This window comes from Taeniopygia guttata, chromosome 7, assembly GCF_048771995.1.
Source record: "Taeniopygia guttata chromosome 7, bTaeGut7.mat, whole genome shotgun sequence".
NCBI lineage: Eukaryota > Metazoa > Chordata > Aves > Passeriformes > Estrildidae > Taeniopygia > Taeniopygia guttata.
Genome location: NC_133032.1, coordinates 35,451,962 through 35,466,942, shown reverse-complemented (window position 1 = coordinate 35,466,942; position 14,981 = coordinate 35,451,962). Strand labels below are relative to the sequence as shown.

The window sequence follows — 14,981 nt, the reverse complement described above, 5'->3', positions numbered from 1 at the left end:
ATTAAAAAATGGCAACAAAAGAAAACAAAAGGCTCAGTCTTGAGCTGTGTTAAATTTGTACAGCATCACGTATCCATTCCATGAGCCAGCCTATCAAACAGAGGTAGTCATGGTTATGCTGATAGTTAAATTACTTAAAGGACTCTTAAGATGTTTATGACTACCAAAGAAATTTCATTATCAAGCAGATTGTCTGTCTCATATTACAGTCTGGCTTTACCCATCTCGCAGTCCTTTGGATGTCGAGCAAAGTTAACATTGAAGTGATGGGGAAATATCAGCTTGAGAGAAAAGGTCTTCAACCAATCTTTCAAAAAAATGATATTTGTTAAAAAATTTGGTGAGAAAGTATCTGCCTTGTGTTCCCAATGTTGCTAGATGTTAAGTAAATATATGCTGATTGCAAAAAAGTTGCTTTGGCAACTCTCTTATTAAAATGCATTTGTAACCCCCATCTGTCATGAAAGTTTTGAAAAGTTTGTTTACTTTGGAGAGCCGCCTTATCCAGGGTTACCCCGGCATACAATGATAGCAGTCTTCAGAAGTTGTGTGAGGAACAAGCCACTAGGGATCCATTTTTGTTTTAATTGGCACACACAAACACTTTTCTGGTCTGTCAAAAAGATCAAGCTAATATGCATGGCGGGTGTTATATTCTCAGCTTTTGGGAGCAGTAAAGCTCCCTTTATTTAAGTAATTTAAATGATAGACTGCAAAAACTTTGCAAGTCAGAAAAATGTTTTATACTTTCTTTGGGAATATTTGTTTTAGGCAACAGAAAATGTTCTACATATCCAAAGATGTTGAACCTTATGTTTTAATTACCCTATTTTTTCTTAATTCTGTAAAAACGACTGTGAAAACCAAGGATTGCAAAGAGGCAACAAACAGATCCTATGTTTTCACAACTTCTGCAATATCAGAATTTGTAAGACTGAATATTGCCAGATGTTTATAGGTTATGCCCTAAGCTGTGTTGTCTTTTGGTGTGACTGCTTTGCACATCCACTCTCTGGGAACCTTTGTGACGCCATCATATCAATGCAACCTCTTCATATACAATGAGTTGCCCCTTAGTGAAAATAAATTGATGCTGGCATTATACACATCAATGACTCCAAAATGGATTGAGCTGTCTCAGATTTGGGGGTGAAACTTACAAGAAACAATTAATTTAAAAATAAAACTATATTGTACCAGGCGAGATGAAATAATTTTTTTCATGGCAATTGAATCATTCACCGTAATTTGGCAATAAAATAACGAACTCTGTTATGGTTAAGAAGGAAAAATTTTTAAACCTAACTTTCCCTTTTTCTGTGCCATAAACTCATATCATATGTCAGTTTCTCTTGAAAAACTGCATTAATACTAACTAGGAGAGAATCTTCTCTCTGCACTATGAGACAAAATTTTTCCTTTCTTTTCTGGCTGTGATTAATCTCAAATGCAGAAGAACTGATTTTTATCTCTTGTAAGGGAAATACTGAACCAAGAGGAGGTCACAATTGAAGCTCATTAAGCCCTGAGAGACCAAAACTCCTTCTTGGATTGGAAGTGGAGCTCAGGATGTGGGTCCAAGAGCTTCTCTGGAGGGAAAGAAAGATCCAGGGATACTGGGATGCTGTCACTGATTTCAAGGAACAACTTGTCTTTCTCCTTTCTCCACCCACCAGTCCAGGTCTGCTTGTTTACAGCCTTGGAGGAGTGTGAGAAGAAAGCACATGATGTTTGAACAAAGGAAGAGGTAAAAAAGTGCAAACAATCTCTCTAAAACATCCAGGGAACTTCCTGGGAAGCATTTCCTGCTGATCTTCTACACTGGTACAATGCCCTGTGAGAGACAGTTGGAACACAGGGATCAGCTCTGAGAAACAGGGGTTTCCTTCAGAGGATAAAGAGCAAAAAGGGAAATGTGAGACAGGCAGCAGATGACCCTCCTGGATGTCAGCCACTTGTGTGCAGCCTGCCATGTCCCCCCTGCCCGTGCTGCCCTCTGCTCCAGCCCCAAGGACGCACTGCCCTCGCCATGGAGCAGGAGGATTGGAATTCTGACAGCCTTTCAGCCAAAGTCAGAGGAGATGGGAGTCACCAGACTGGGGAAGCGATAAAGAAATACCCTCACAACTGGTAAAAGCAAGAGATAATAATTAAGACACAATTCAGTTGTGTCTGTGCATAGTGGGAAGTCAGGGAATAGACAATTGCACATTTTGGCCACGGATGAAGACTGAAGGCAGTGCATGAATACCTACTGCAAGCTACTTTTCTCCTTGGGGTAATATTTTACTGTTATTGCCTTTGCAATCTGAAGCCATACATTACACAGCCACACACAGAGATATTGGCAATGGTTTCTCAGAGAAGTCCTGTCTTTCTCAGCTTTACCAGCTGGACAATACCTAGTGATGAATGGTTCTCCTGTCCAATTTTATATGCATGTTATAACACTTTATGATGTATGTGAGTGAGACTCAACGTGATAAGTCCTTGTAACAAACAAAAATATCAAAGAGAGAATGAATGCTCTGCTTTCAGTGCAGGCGAAGATATATATTTTAAATATATATGTGCTGGGTGTAAAGATTTCATTTTGTTGACTCTTATTTTAGCCAAAAATTTATTCATCAGTAGCAGAGCATTTCACAGCATTTCACATTATTTGCAAGAAGAAGCCACTACTGGCTCTTAGTATTTCATTTACTGGCACATATCTCCTATTAATGAATGCTGAGATTGCACAATAAGGAAAAAGAGATGTTGCTATACGTGTCTTTATACTTATAGTAACATATTTGGCCGTGATTATAAGTGTTTGTAAAACTTTCAAGAATCGTTCCTTGTCTACTTACACTAATGAGAACACCTGTTAAGTTTAGAGCTGCACAGGCTTATTTGCATTGAATTCAGGTTTTTGCATACTGTACATCACTTTTTGAAACAATTAGATGTTTACAGAGAAATATAGCTAACAGAAGAACAGCAGCTTGAATGCCCTCCAGCCCAAGTCAGCGCTAATCCTGGTTTGTGTGAAAAGCAGAAACCTGCTGAATTATAATACTGACACAAATTCAGTGAGCAGTCAACAAAAGTGTACCTGCAAATCCTCTGATAGCAGATGTTTCTTGTGGGGATTGCTACCTGCTGTTGAATAAAGCATCTCTTAGAGATGAAACAGCACTTCTGAATGGGATTTACGTTGTTTATTTACTATTTTCTTTTCAGTCTGATAGTTTCTTTACCCTCTTTTTTTTTTCTTCCTGGTGACTCAGAACCTGTGCACTGAGCATGCAGAACATGCGGTCATTTTCCAAAATAGCTGCATATGTAATTTTACTAACTTGCCAAAAGCCAATACAGAAACACAAGATTCCTCCTACTGCTAAAGATCCAAACCACCATCTCTACAGCAGAGGGTTTTGTGGCCTGGGGCAAGGAGGCAGGAGGTCCCTTTCTATAAAAACAGGTCTGCTGAAGGCTAAGTGCAATATCCTGCTGTGCCACGGCCATGCCAGCTATTGTTTTATAACAAAGTACAACATCAAAGTTGGTCCATGATCTGTAGATACACTCTGCCAGCTGTGTCAAGTTCCTGAGTGGGCCAAGCAGGAAAATATCCTGGTTATTGTCTCCCCTTGCATGCAGGGAGCAAACAATGCAGGACATCTTGGGTTTGCCTCTTCCCGTCTTTATTTGTATGTAAGTATTAGGAAAAGCCAAGCAGGATGAAAAATGTTTTGAATAAGGCTATTGTATCCATTCAAAAAATCAAAAAATTCCAACTACAAAAACTTCAAAGATTACTATTTTAAAAAGTTATTTAGTGCTTTAATAAAAATGATGCTGATGATATTTAGGATAAAGATGGATGTAACCTAACTAAATTTTTGTTTCTCAGGAATCACAACCTAGATAGAAAGCTTTTATGAGTAATACAGGTCTTTAACGAGTACAGAAGAATATGGATACTTCAGAATGCAAAAGCCTTGAATAGTCTGGGTTTGAAGGGAGATTAGAATCATTTGGTTCCAGACCCCCTGCTATAAGCAGGGACACCTTCCACTACAGTGGGTTCTCAGAGCTCCATCCAACCTGGCCTTGAACACTTCCAGGGATGGGGTATCAATGGAGTTCCCAAAAAGCCAGTAGGCTATGAACCTGTCTGACCCAGTTCTGATATTTACTTAATCTGGGAATGATGTTATATTAAGTAATAAACAGCATCACAATACAGATAGTATGGAGAGTTTATTTCAAAGCATATCACATAACTTTTGATATTAGAGATTCTTGTATTCTGAAAAAAAAAATGTATCATTGTGATAGCCTCAGACCAGTTTTCAAGCATTGGAGGATCCTTGGATTTTTCATTTAGACATTCTGGAACTGCACTGACAGTGCTGGAACTGGACTGGTCTTTAAATTTATCGGCTGCTCTGTGTGGTACTGTAGTAATGACAGCAGGTTACTCAAAATGTTATTTAAAAATATCACATAACCAAAATATTTAATATCTCTTCACAATAGGTGTCTAAGGGGAGCTTTTCTAGGAAGGGGGAATGGAACTCAGAACTTAGGGAATTTCTTACAATAACTGATTTTGGTCAGACAGAGGTCATTGGATGAAAAACTACAGATTGTGTAGCTCACAATCAAGAGAACCTACTTGGATCAATTCCATAATTTAAAAAAATACAGAGAAATTAGGAAAAACCCACAAAAATCACATACCTCCTCTCTAGCTCTGAGTTTCTGGTGTGCACTGGGATACACCAAACACCAATTATTAAAAGCAAATTAATTATTTTAATTAAACAGCTTTTGCAAGTATTGGATATTTTTTAACCATATAGGCATTTCTCATGTATTAGAACATGATTTACACTTTGACATCTGTCAGTCAAGCTTCTGGCTATCACACTGGACAATCTGGAGGGGCACATCACAATGTGATGTGGCATGCAGAAAATCTGAAAAACTCCACTTTTCCAAAATAAAAATCCACCTTCTAGTTTTAAATAGAGAGAATGATTGCAAAATATTTGGGCATCAAGACTGTAAAGATTGAGGCTGGGTAATCAATAACGTTTGTGGTTGAATTACCCACTGATAACAAGTAATTTCCTGCTATCCTTGAGGGGAATTGGAAAGTGGATTTGGGGAATTTGGCAGACTCTCTCTCTCTTTTCTAAATATGCTGTGTCTGAAAGCCTGATATTCTTTTCTGTTGCAAGCTTTGGGCTGATACAGTACAGGAGAATGTGGGTTTGGGGTGACAGCTCATTCAGGAACTTTGGGGTCTAAATATAAAAGAAAATAAAAATCCACAAAATTGTCAAGGCCAGGAATGGCTGGGAATTTGTAGTTCAGCTCCTCTGTGCCATAATCATAAGGCCATATTTATCCAAATCTCTTCAACACCATTATTTTTACTCCATGTCTTGTTATTAATAAAAGCACAGTACACATGGCAAAGAAATGGTAGGTTTAAAACACATTATGACCTCCTTGTCCAAAGGTGTCACCTTTGCACATCAATTTGAGCACTGTGGATGCTGTGCCAAGAGACTTGTGGTTATAGCAACCCAAACTACAGACCCAAAGGGGCCATAACCAGGGCATCTCCCACAGGACCCCAGCCCACATGTTCCTTGCCCTCCTCACCAAGTTGACAGAAATTCTGGGCGCATTATCACTCTCCCCAAACTCAGCAACATATGAAAACTCAAAGCAACATCCAGCCAGTAACGTGGACTGAGGCAAAAGAGAAAGTCTTAAGGAAACTGGAATTTAAGACCTGAGTTTCTACAGGTGTTATGTTTCCCTGTCTTATAAGCCATGACCTGAGCCTTCCACTGTTCTGCTGCCACTAAGATAATTAAGAACTCTATCAGATTCTTGCTTCTGACAAAGGAAACCCATAAGTGACTTCCCAGAGTTTTGGGGTACTAACTCATTAAAGCAGAGCTGGGAGTGCTGACTCTATTACTTGTGTCTATGAGCAGAGACATGTAAGTGAGTTTGAACTATAAACAGAACCAATTACATTAACATTTCCCAACGCTTTCAAGGATCAGACTAGAAGCTTTTATTTGTTTCGCGAAAACCGTGATCCGCCATGCTAATAAGTCTAAAAATTGATTAAAGAAAAACATTCAAAGCAGAACCTGGCAGTAGAGCTTCTTATGTGCTTCCCTTTCATCTGCTGGAACACGGTAGCCCTGATTCAGCAAGGTACTTCATTAAGCAATAGGCAACGTGCAGAATCTGAGTGCTTGAGCTGTTTGCAGTCACAAGAGTGAAATGAGCAAATCAGCCCGAGCAAAAAATAGCAGAAAAGTTATATTTATTCACAGAGTGAATATTTCAGGGAACAAAAGATATGTTAGTGACAGTCAGTAAGAGCTGCATGTAAATTAACAGCAGAACCACAAGCAACAAAGTTAGCTGTCATTTGTAAGGCTAACAGCAAAAGAAAGCTCTGCACCTTCCAGCCCAACTGAGAGGAGACAATACCTTATCAAGGAATTAGAGAGGGAAAAGACCAAAAAATAATTACAAAAAAATCCCACCACCTATTAGTTCCTTCATTATTAGGACCAAACCCACACTAGTAACCTTATATACCTACTTGGAGAACACAGTACCAGGAAAGAAATATGATTTTTGTTTTTCAACTATGGCTGTATTAGTAAAAAACACAGCCAGATTACCTTGAAAATAATGAGGGGAAAAATAATAACTTGGTAAGAAATTGTACCTAGCTTTCAGCTAAACTCATATTGCCAACAATCCCCACAGCTCACTCTTTTCTTTCTGAGAACAGATGAACTGATTCTCTATCAGAGCCAAGCTCATAATGTCTGAGATTAACTAGAACTTAGAGAATGACCTTACGAAGAATTAAGCCATAAATTAGATACTGCCAGAACTTGAGAAATAAAAGAAGAAAAAAATTGCTGAGAGTTTTTAGGTGTTGAGAAATTCAATTATACCATTTCATCTCTTATTGAAATGCAAACCCACAGGCTGAAAGCACAGAAACACACCATAGCCAAACGATGTAGTGAGAAATACTGAAATAGGTGAATATTTATCAAACCCCTCACTTAACAAAGAAGGAGCACTGATATCCGTGTTATTTGGAAAGCTGCTTTTATCGGCGGAGGGAACAGGATCTCAGTTTCACGCTTAACTCCAAACGATAACTCATTGCCGCTTCTCGCTGCTTTTGCTCGATGACGGGTCATTCACCTCACTACTGTCATGTGTTACAAAAATTAGCAACCAAGCAAATGAATCTAGATCAGATCCTATGTTTGAACTTGCTCATTTGCCTCCATGCTCTATTTCCTACTAGAAACCCGCTTGCTGCATCACAGGACCAACTTCACAGCCGACACGGAGCAAGAGAGCCGGAGAACCTTGTGAATTTTCCCAATGTATCAGACTTACAGAAACACCTGTGCTAAATATCTTTCTGCTGAGCTACTGTGAAAAGCTGCAGTGTTAAATAGCAATCACAGTTTCTGATTTTTCACTGAGCTGGTTACTCTTCTGCTAGAGTCCTCTGAGCTGTCATGTGGGGCGTGAATGGTCCCCATTTTAATCTGATTGCCTTTCTCGTTATTCAAATTGTTAAAGTCATAAATTTCTTTATTTATCTTGAAGTATCATTATATCAATACAATGGGAGTTGAGCAGCAGCTGATAAAGTTGAAAAAATCTGTTTATAAATGCCTTTCATTTCTGAATTGAAACTGTTCATTCACTGACTACTTCAAGATAAGAGGGGTTGAGAAAAATATGAGGCATTTGATTTGATACAGGTTTAAAAATGTTATTTCTCTTTAAAAATATCCCAAATACAGTATGTAAAAAGATGAATACTTTAAAATTAAATAAACTTAGAAAGTTGCTGCTGATCCATCCCTTATTAAGGACTGCAGCATTTGTGTAAGGAACAGCTCTGATTTCCATTTTACAAGGAAACTATGCCCTTAAATCTATGCAGTTAAAAAAGATGCATTTGCATGGATACAGAGCTCATTATAGGCTTTAAGTGTGTTAATGATTAGATGGAAAACTTGTTCAAACAAATTATTGACTCTGGTACTGAAGATCTGAGAGATAATAAAGATCTGCAAGCAGGTTGGGAAAGTTGCACTTAGGAATATCTCACCTGGTGCTTCCCAAAGTGGTGAATAACCACTGCTAAATAACAGTAAATAAAGTCTGTGAGCAAACATCAAATATGTGCACATCCCTTCACACCTTAGGGGGAGAAGAAGGTAAAACCACTGTGCTGTCACTCATTACAAGATTAAAAAAAAGGATTCACCTGTCATGTCTTTAACCCCCCTTCACATGTGTTTGCTGCCTACACAAACCACTCTGCAGTTCTTCAGCTGCAAGAAAAGTCCAGGAAAGTGGGAACTGAGCTGTTGCTAATATTGATTTATCTTTAGTGACGTCTCCATCATTATGAGTAAAAGACTGGAGATACGTGTAGATGCTCCACTCAAGCTGGAGTGAGCCAAAAGCAGCCAAATCTTTGGAAACTGGGAGAGAGAAAAAAAGAAAGTCGCGAAAAATTTACCACTGCTGCTTCCAACCAAAATTTTAAGTAATTTCTGATCTTCCTCATGCTCCAGGCAAGCGTGCACAGCTCATGGTATTTAAATGAAGCTCCCACAACATTTTGTGGCAACACGGTATTTTGTGGGAGCGAATGCAAAACACAGCAGCAGCACCACTGTAAACTTTGAAACATTTCAGAGAATATCAAGCCCCAACTGTGCTGCCAATGTAGTTTTAAGTCAACGTAGTGAGTTAAATTATGCAAGCAACCGTTTCTCACACGAGTAGTTCCAATGGTTTCAGACAAGGGCGATATCTGCGATCAAAAGAGGATGCTCAAAAAGTATAAAAAAGAGTATTTTCCAGTGCAAAGGAGGTTGCAACACCCAGACTCGTGTTTAGGTAGGTTTGCCCGTTCTCTCACGATTCTCATTTCCTATGTGAACTGTGTTTCAAATCTATAATTCATATAAAGTGAGAATTTCAGTGCTTTTCTTGCACTAAACAGCCTATTGTGAATGGCTCCAGGACAACTCCCCCAGCCAGGTAATTTAAACTGCAGGAAAGATAGGCAGAGATGTTATTTTCAACAAGGTCCCAAGGTGGCTTTCAATTCAGAAAAACAATTGACTGATGTTTCTCTGTTTGCTGCCAGAAAGCTCTATGTAGTATTTCTAGAGCTTTTTCTCTACACTACCCAACATGTGGGCTCAGTGTCAAGCTGTGAGTTTGTAAATCTTTTTCAGCACTTACCAGAGCTCAACATGAATTATGGTATTGCCAAATCTGCTTTATGCAGCTTTTTTTATATGAGAAGAAAATGTATGATTTTATGGTCAAAAAGAAACATCTACATGCTTGCAGTGGGGAAAATGCATTCAGCTAGGATTGAACCCCAGAAAAAATATTTTCCCCTAGACCTGCATCTTTACTGCCTTCAAACTTGGGAAACTTCTGGGCTGTCAAGCTTTACTTGGTACACGTGGTTTTTCTCTGTACCTTTATTAACTATGTTAGGTAAGATTTTATTAAGTAAGACTTTATTAACTAAGCTTTTATTAACTTAAAGCCTATTGGAATAATCCCTGCTAGTTTTGTGGAAGATTCACCCTAAAACATGTGTTATTTTTTAATAAAATACCTTCCTTTTTGTTGAGGAACAGTTAGCCCAGGAGGTAAATCAGCCCTTTTGTTGAGGGCTAATAAACTTTGTGCGTGTGCATGTGTGTGCGTGCCTGAGTGACTTAATACCATTATAATAATATTATATGGCAGGCAAAAATATAATGAAAATGATAATTTGCCAAAAAGATTTAAAAAACACTGAGGTGTTACCTATCAAAAGTTCTCCTTCTGTCTATGATACAGCACAGATTGCAATCGTGACAGTAAATCTGGTGCTATTGTTAATGCCATGGCACTTTGGTTTTTGGCTTGCTTCAGTCCAATCTGTGACATGCTTGTGAATATCTTTCTTCTGTTCTGTCTGTATGGCATATGGATTTCTGGGATACAACGTCAGACCTATCCACATAACAAGTGTTCAGAGCACCTTATCATTTTAAAAAGCCAATTACTCAAAAAGACAAATGTGAAATGTTTCACATTTAATGATGAGCAAATCTGCAAAACAAATGCAATTTTGCTTCATTTGAAAAAGTTTAGTTTAACTGTAAATATTGCAATGGAGTCCCTAGCAATACACACCACGGGTAGGGACAGGCTCATTTTATGCATATTGTACATCATCACTGTCACTTAAATCTGCAAGATTTTCCATGCTAAGTTGTTTTAAATAAATAGAAAGAAATGAGATACAAAAGAGTGAAATATATGCTTCTGAATAGACTGTAAAAATGTCACTGCTAGCACTGAGCATTGGACACTTAAAAAAAAAATATTTTGAAAGTCTCTCCCAAAAAAACGAAAACTGCATATGTCTACAGAGGTAAAGGTCAGTAATGAAACAATTAACAGCAAAAATACCAATCCATTTTTTAGAAATATTTGTCAATATATAAAGAATGTTTTGTACTGCACAGAAGTGCTCAATTAATCCTGGTTTAGTGGCCGTATGTCAGATTCCCAGACTGAAATGATGTCAGCTGAAGAACTTAAATACACACAGGTTCAAAAGAAAGATTGTGTACAGACTTCAGGACGGCAGAAATTGCTGCTTTTTGCTGCAGTATTAATACATCTCATGATTCAATTAAATTCTTAAAAATGTGCATAATATACATGCTGGACCACTGCATTCAAAATAAAGTGCAGTAGATAATTTTTTTAAAAACAGGCTATAGGTGTATATTTATGCCTCCATGTCTGAAAATCTATAGGCACACACAGACCTGCCACTGCTACAGATAATTTAATGCTTGTCAGTTATCCAAATTGTAGGTACTGGGCACCAGGGAAAAAATTAAAATGGTTATTACTAATATGAGAGCATATTGGGCTAAAAGGCAGGGAGAACAGTGATATTAGTGGGAGTATTTGACTCAGCAAGACAAATGGATTTATATACAATATTTTAAATACATGGGAAACATATAAACAGATTTTTAATATTGGATATTTTTGTGAGTAATTTGATTTCCAAACCCCTTGCACTAAACTGAGAACATTAGTAACAAAATACTATACAATATGGGAAACTGAATGCAGCTGGCACTGGTAATTTTAGAAGAAACTAATCTTGATATTTATAACATCATGTAGCAAGCGGAACAGTTTTACCAGGCTGGGAATGTTGAAATACAAAAAAGTTCACCTTTCAGCTATTGTGCTTTAGTTCTACTGCACTGGGGAAAAAAAAAACAGAAATCAGCTGCTGCAGTGCAAATATTAAGAAAGTTTATTATGATATATAGCCATGGAAATACCTTTTTAAAACTGTATTGTATTGTATATTAAATTTTTGTAATACAGCTCAGGGACTTTATATGTACAGCTGAAAAATCAGTTCATAAATTATATTTAGAAAGCCAGAAAATATGCTGAGCTACAATATTAGATAAGAACCTTGTTTTAAGTACATTCCTTTTAGTGTTTTTTTAAGCTTTTGGTTTAGCTTTTGATGCTTTTACCTGTAGAATGCCAGATATAATTAACTAATAACTAAAACATAAAAAAGGGTATTTCTCCCTTAATCCTGGCAATAGCTGTAATAAAAATTTCCTCAAATAATTTTTGCTATTGCTGCACATCAATGAGCATAAGTGTACATTTAAACCTGTAAGAGAATGTAATTGAGCTCACAATTTCATTATGGTATTTAGTTTAAACAATTTTGGATTGCAAGGGGAAAATAAACATTCATAAAACATAACACACCAAGCCATTTCATAAATTAAGCTGTATAATGTATTTAAATCCAAGTTATTTACATCAGAGGTTAATTTTTGCTGGTATCTTTAATGTTCAGGAGTAATGAAGACAGAGGAATAGATGGTTTTAAAATGTAGGACTTTGCGAAGTGCTGAGATCTGAATTTGCAGGGAGCTGTGCAGGCTTTTAGCCTGCTTTTATAGTACGTGTTTTTGTTTTTCTGCTTCTCCCTTGCACACCCACTCACCAACTTCAGCGCTGCGCTGCAGATTTGAATGAAGTGAAAAGCTCAATGGGTAATTGTCAAAATACTTTCATTTCTCCCACTTTCACACAAGAACCAAATAAAGCCAGGAGAGTCTCCCGCTTCCCACAAACACCCAGAAATCGGCAGCATTCCACCTGGAGCTACCGAAGAGCGCAGCTGAACCTCCCAGATCACAATCTCCCTTTTTTTTTTTTTTAATCCCAGAAATACACCTTGAAAGCAAACGCATTTCTCTCGAGTTTCGGGAGCTGATATCAGAATTGTGCACCACCTAGTTCATGCAAAAATCTGTTTATACACGTTCTCTCTCTCTGCCGGTATTACAGAAAAGAAATGTCAGTAATAATCAAGCGAGGGTGCTGAATTAAAAGCTGAAATCGCTAACAAACCGATCTGTACAAAAGTGTCAGTGTTAAGATTTCCAGACTGGGGGTTGTGCGACAGAACGAGGAGCTCAGGCAGAAGAAAACAGCTCTCCACTCCAGTACTTTCACCCCGTTAATCTCACATGTGCTTTGCCACGGATTTCTTGCTATTTTATTTTTAACCTCTGCTACCTTGTGGAAAGTGGGCTATTCTGAGGGTGCTCGCAAGCAAAGCTCTGATTTTACAGATGGATGTAAAGCACTGTTAAATGAGAGCTTTAAGAAGGACTTTTTCAATTTACTTTGAGCTTAAGCTGAAGTGGTTTAATCACAGCTTGTACACATCTTCTTAAAAATTGTTCTAAGGCGGGGGAGAAGTAATAATCATGTAGGAAATCATCGCGACAGCTGCTGGCTCCCATGATCCCATTTACACTTTTAACATCACTAATGAAAACCTATCTGGGCAATACCTGTGTCAGAGAGGTGTCAGGTGGTCATTTGGCACAAGAGAATAGAAAGGAATTAAAGCAGCATTTTGAAAATGACTCACTTTTTTTTTTTTTTCTTCCTTGTGTGTAGAGGGGTTGGTGGGGGATTTTTTTGGTTTTTCTTTTTTTTCTCTTTTTTTTTTTTTTTTTTGCACCTGTTATTCTAAAATTTCTTTCAGTTACATTTCAAAACACTACAGTTGGGATCTCCTTGCCAACCTGAGATGGCATAAGCCTGGGTAACAGAACAAAATGTGAGAAGGTCCTTCTGTCTTTAACGCCTGTTCACCAATGAATCAGCCTCCAATTAATCTGTTTCTTCAGTAGGAGTTTAATAAAAGTCAAGCACACACATGTTCAGTCTTGTTTAGTATTAAAGCTGTGTTAACATTATCTGCCTAGCCAGGTCAAAAATCTTATATAATTAAATGCCAGAAACCACTTCAGAATTTTAAGGGCTTTACAATTTTCTGTAAGTAATTGATTATGCAAGGCAGGGTAGTTTAAATTTAAAACAGGATAGTGATGAGTGTGATGTCACTTTTCATTAGATATTTCAGAAAAGTTTGTTTCATGGCCAAAGTACGCTTAAAACCTTACTTATTAGAATTACTAGTTTGCATTTTTATAAACTAGGAAAAAGAAAAAAAATTCAGCAAGCCATATTTCCTTTCTATATCATGAAGTAGAAACTGAGTAGCTTGAGCACATCCCGAATTTCCACACTGTCAAGAAGAATATCCCTAAAATCACAGTCTAGGTTTTGCCCTATTCAGTTGTGCCGCTAACTTGGATTATACTGCATTGCCTCCTGATGAAGTGAACCTGGCCATAAAAAGAGTTAAAAACCAGAGTCTTGGGTCAGAACATACCTATGGCCCAACACAGGTGAAGAATTTCTTTGGAGATATGTGAGGAAAGTCCAATCTCCAATTAAATATAAGCTCTCTCTACTGATTAAAGTTTTGCTTTTCACCATTTAAGCATGGCTATAATTTCTGACTGACAAAAAGAAAAGGCTGAGAGAGAAATAAAACCCAGGAAAAAAAAGCCCCAACACATTAACAACAAACATGTTGCTACGAAAGCGTGGAGCACGTCTCAAACTCTGTCCATAAAATCCACTCTTCATATCCCAGTCAGCAGCACTGAAGACACTGTTTCCAAAGAAAGTTACAAGCAATTTAGTTCCTGCTGCCACCAAATGTTCAGCACAAAATGTGGTTCCAGGCACTGTGCAGCATCCTCAGTCCTCTCGCAGTCACTTTCTGTGCCCGAGAGCAGGGAGGTGGTCCAAGCTTCCCCCTGCTCCCTGTCCTTTTGAAAGCTTCTCTTTTTCCCCTTTCCCTCCCAACAGCTGAAAATAAGACGCACTTCAGAGCTCTCCATACACCTCTCCATTGTCCCCAGGACCAAACAAACAGTGGCATAATGACATAATGCAATGCATCACACAGATGACAATGTACAGCCACACGGAGACAAAGGAGGAATTAGAAAAGTCTTAAGAATAAAAGTCCAAAGGAATTCTTTGCTCAAGATACCAATAATTCCAGGTATAAGGACAAAGAAAACTATGAAAATTTGAACTTGTGTGTTTAAATAGACTGGCTTTAAACGTTAAGTTAAGCATCTGCATTAGTTTTAAAACATAGTAAAAGTACGGGGGGAAGAAGGGTTAAAAAAGGAATCTGAGGCACATGAGAGAAGGGGAAACAAAACAAACCAAAAAAGCTATTAAAAATAGAGCTACAGAAAACTAGGGATGCTTATAGTAACGGAGGACAGCCAGCATTGGGTAAACAAAGACAATTTTGGAAGAGGCACAGTAAAAATAGGTCAGTACTACATTTAAGTAGAAATTAATAAGATGGAAATGGTTTAACAAGCCAATATACTGTACTCTGTACAGTGCCACAATCATTAAGCTGGTGAATGGGTGCTAAT

General features: G+C 37.8%; 1 protein-coding gene across 3 annotated transcripts in view; it reads right to left on the bottom strand.

Moving 5' to 3' along the window:
- Nucleotides 1-14,981, bottom strand: part of ARHGAP15 (Rho GTPase activating protein 15) — a 318,797-nt gene that overhangs the window by 161,256 nt on the left and 142,560 nt on the right. The gene's annotated exons all lie outside the window — the stretch shown is intronic.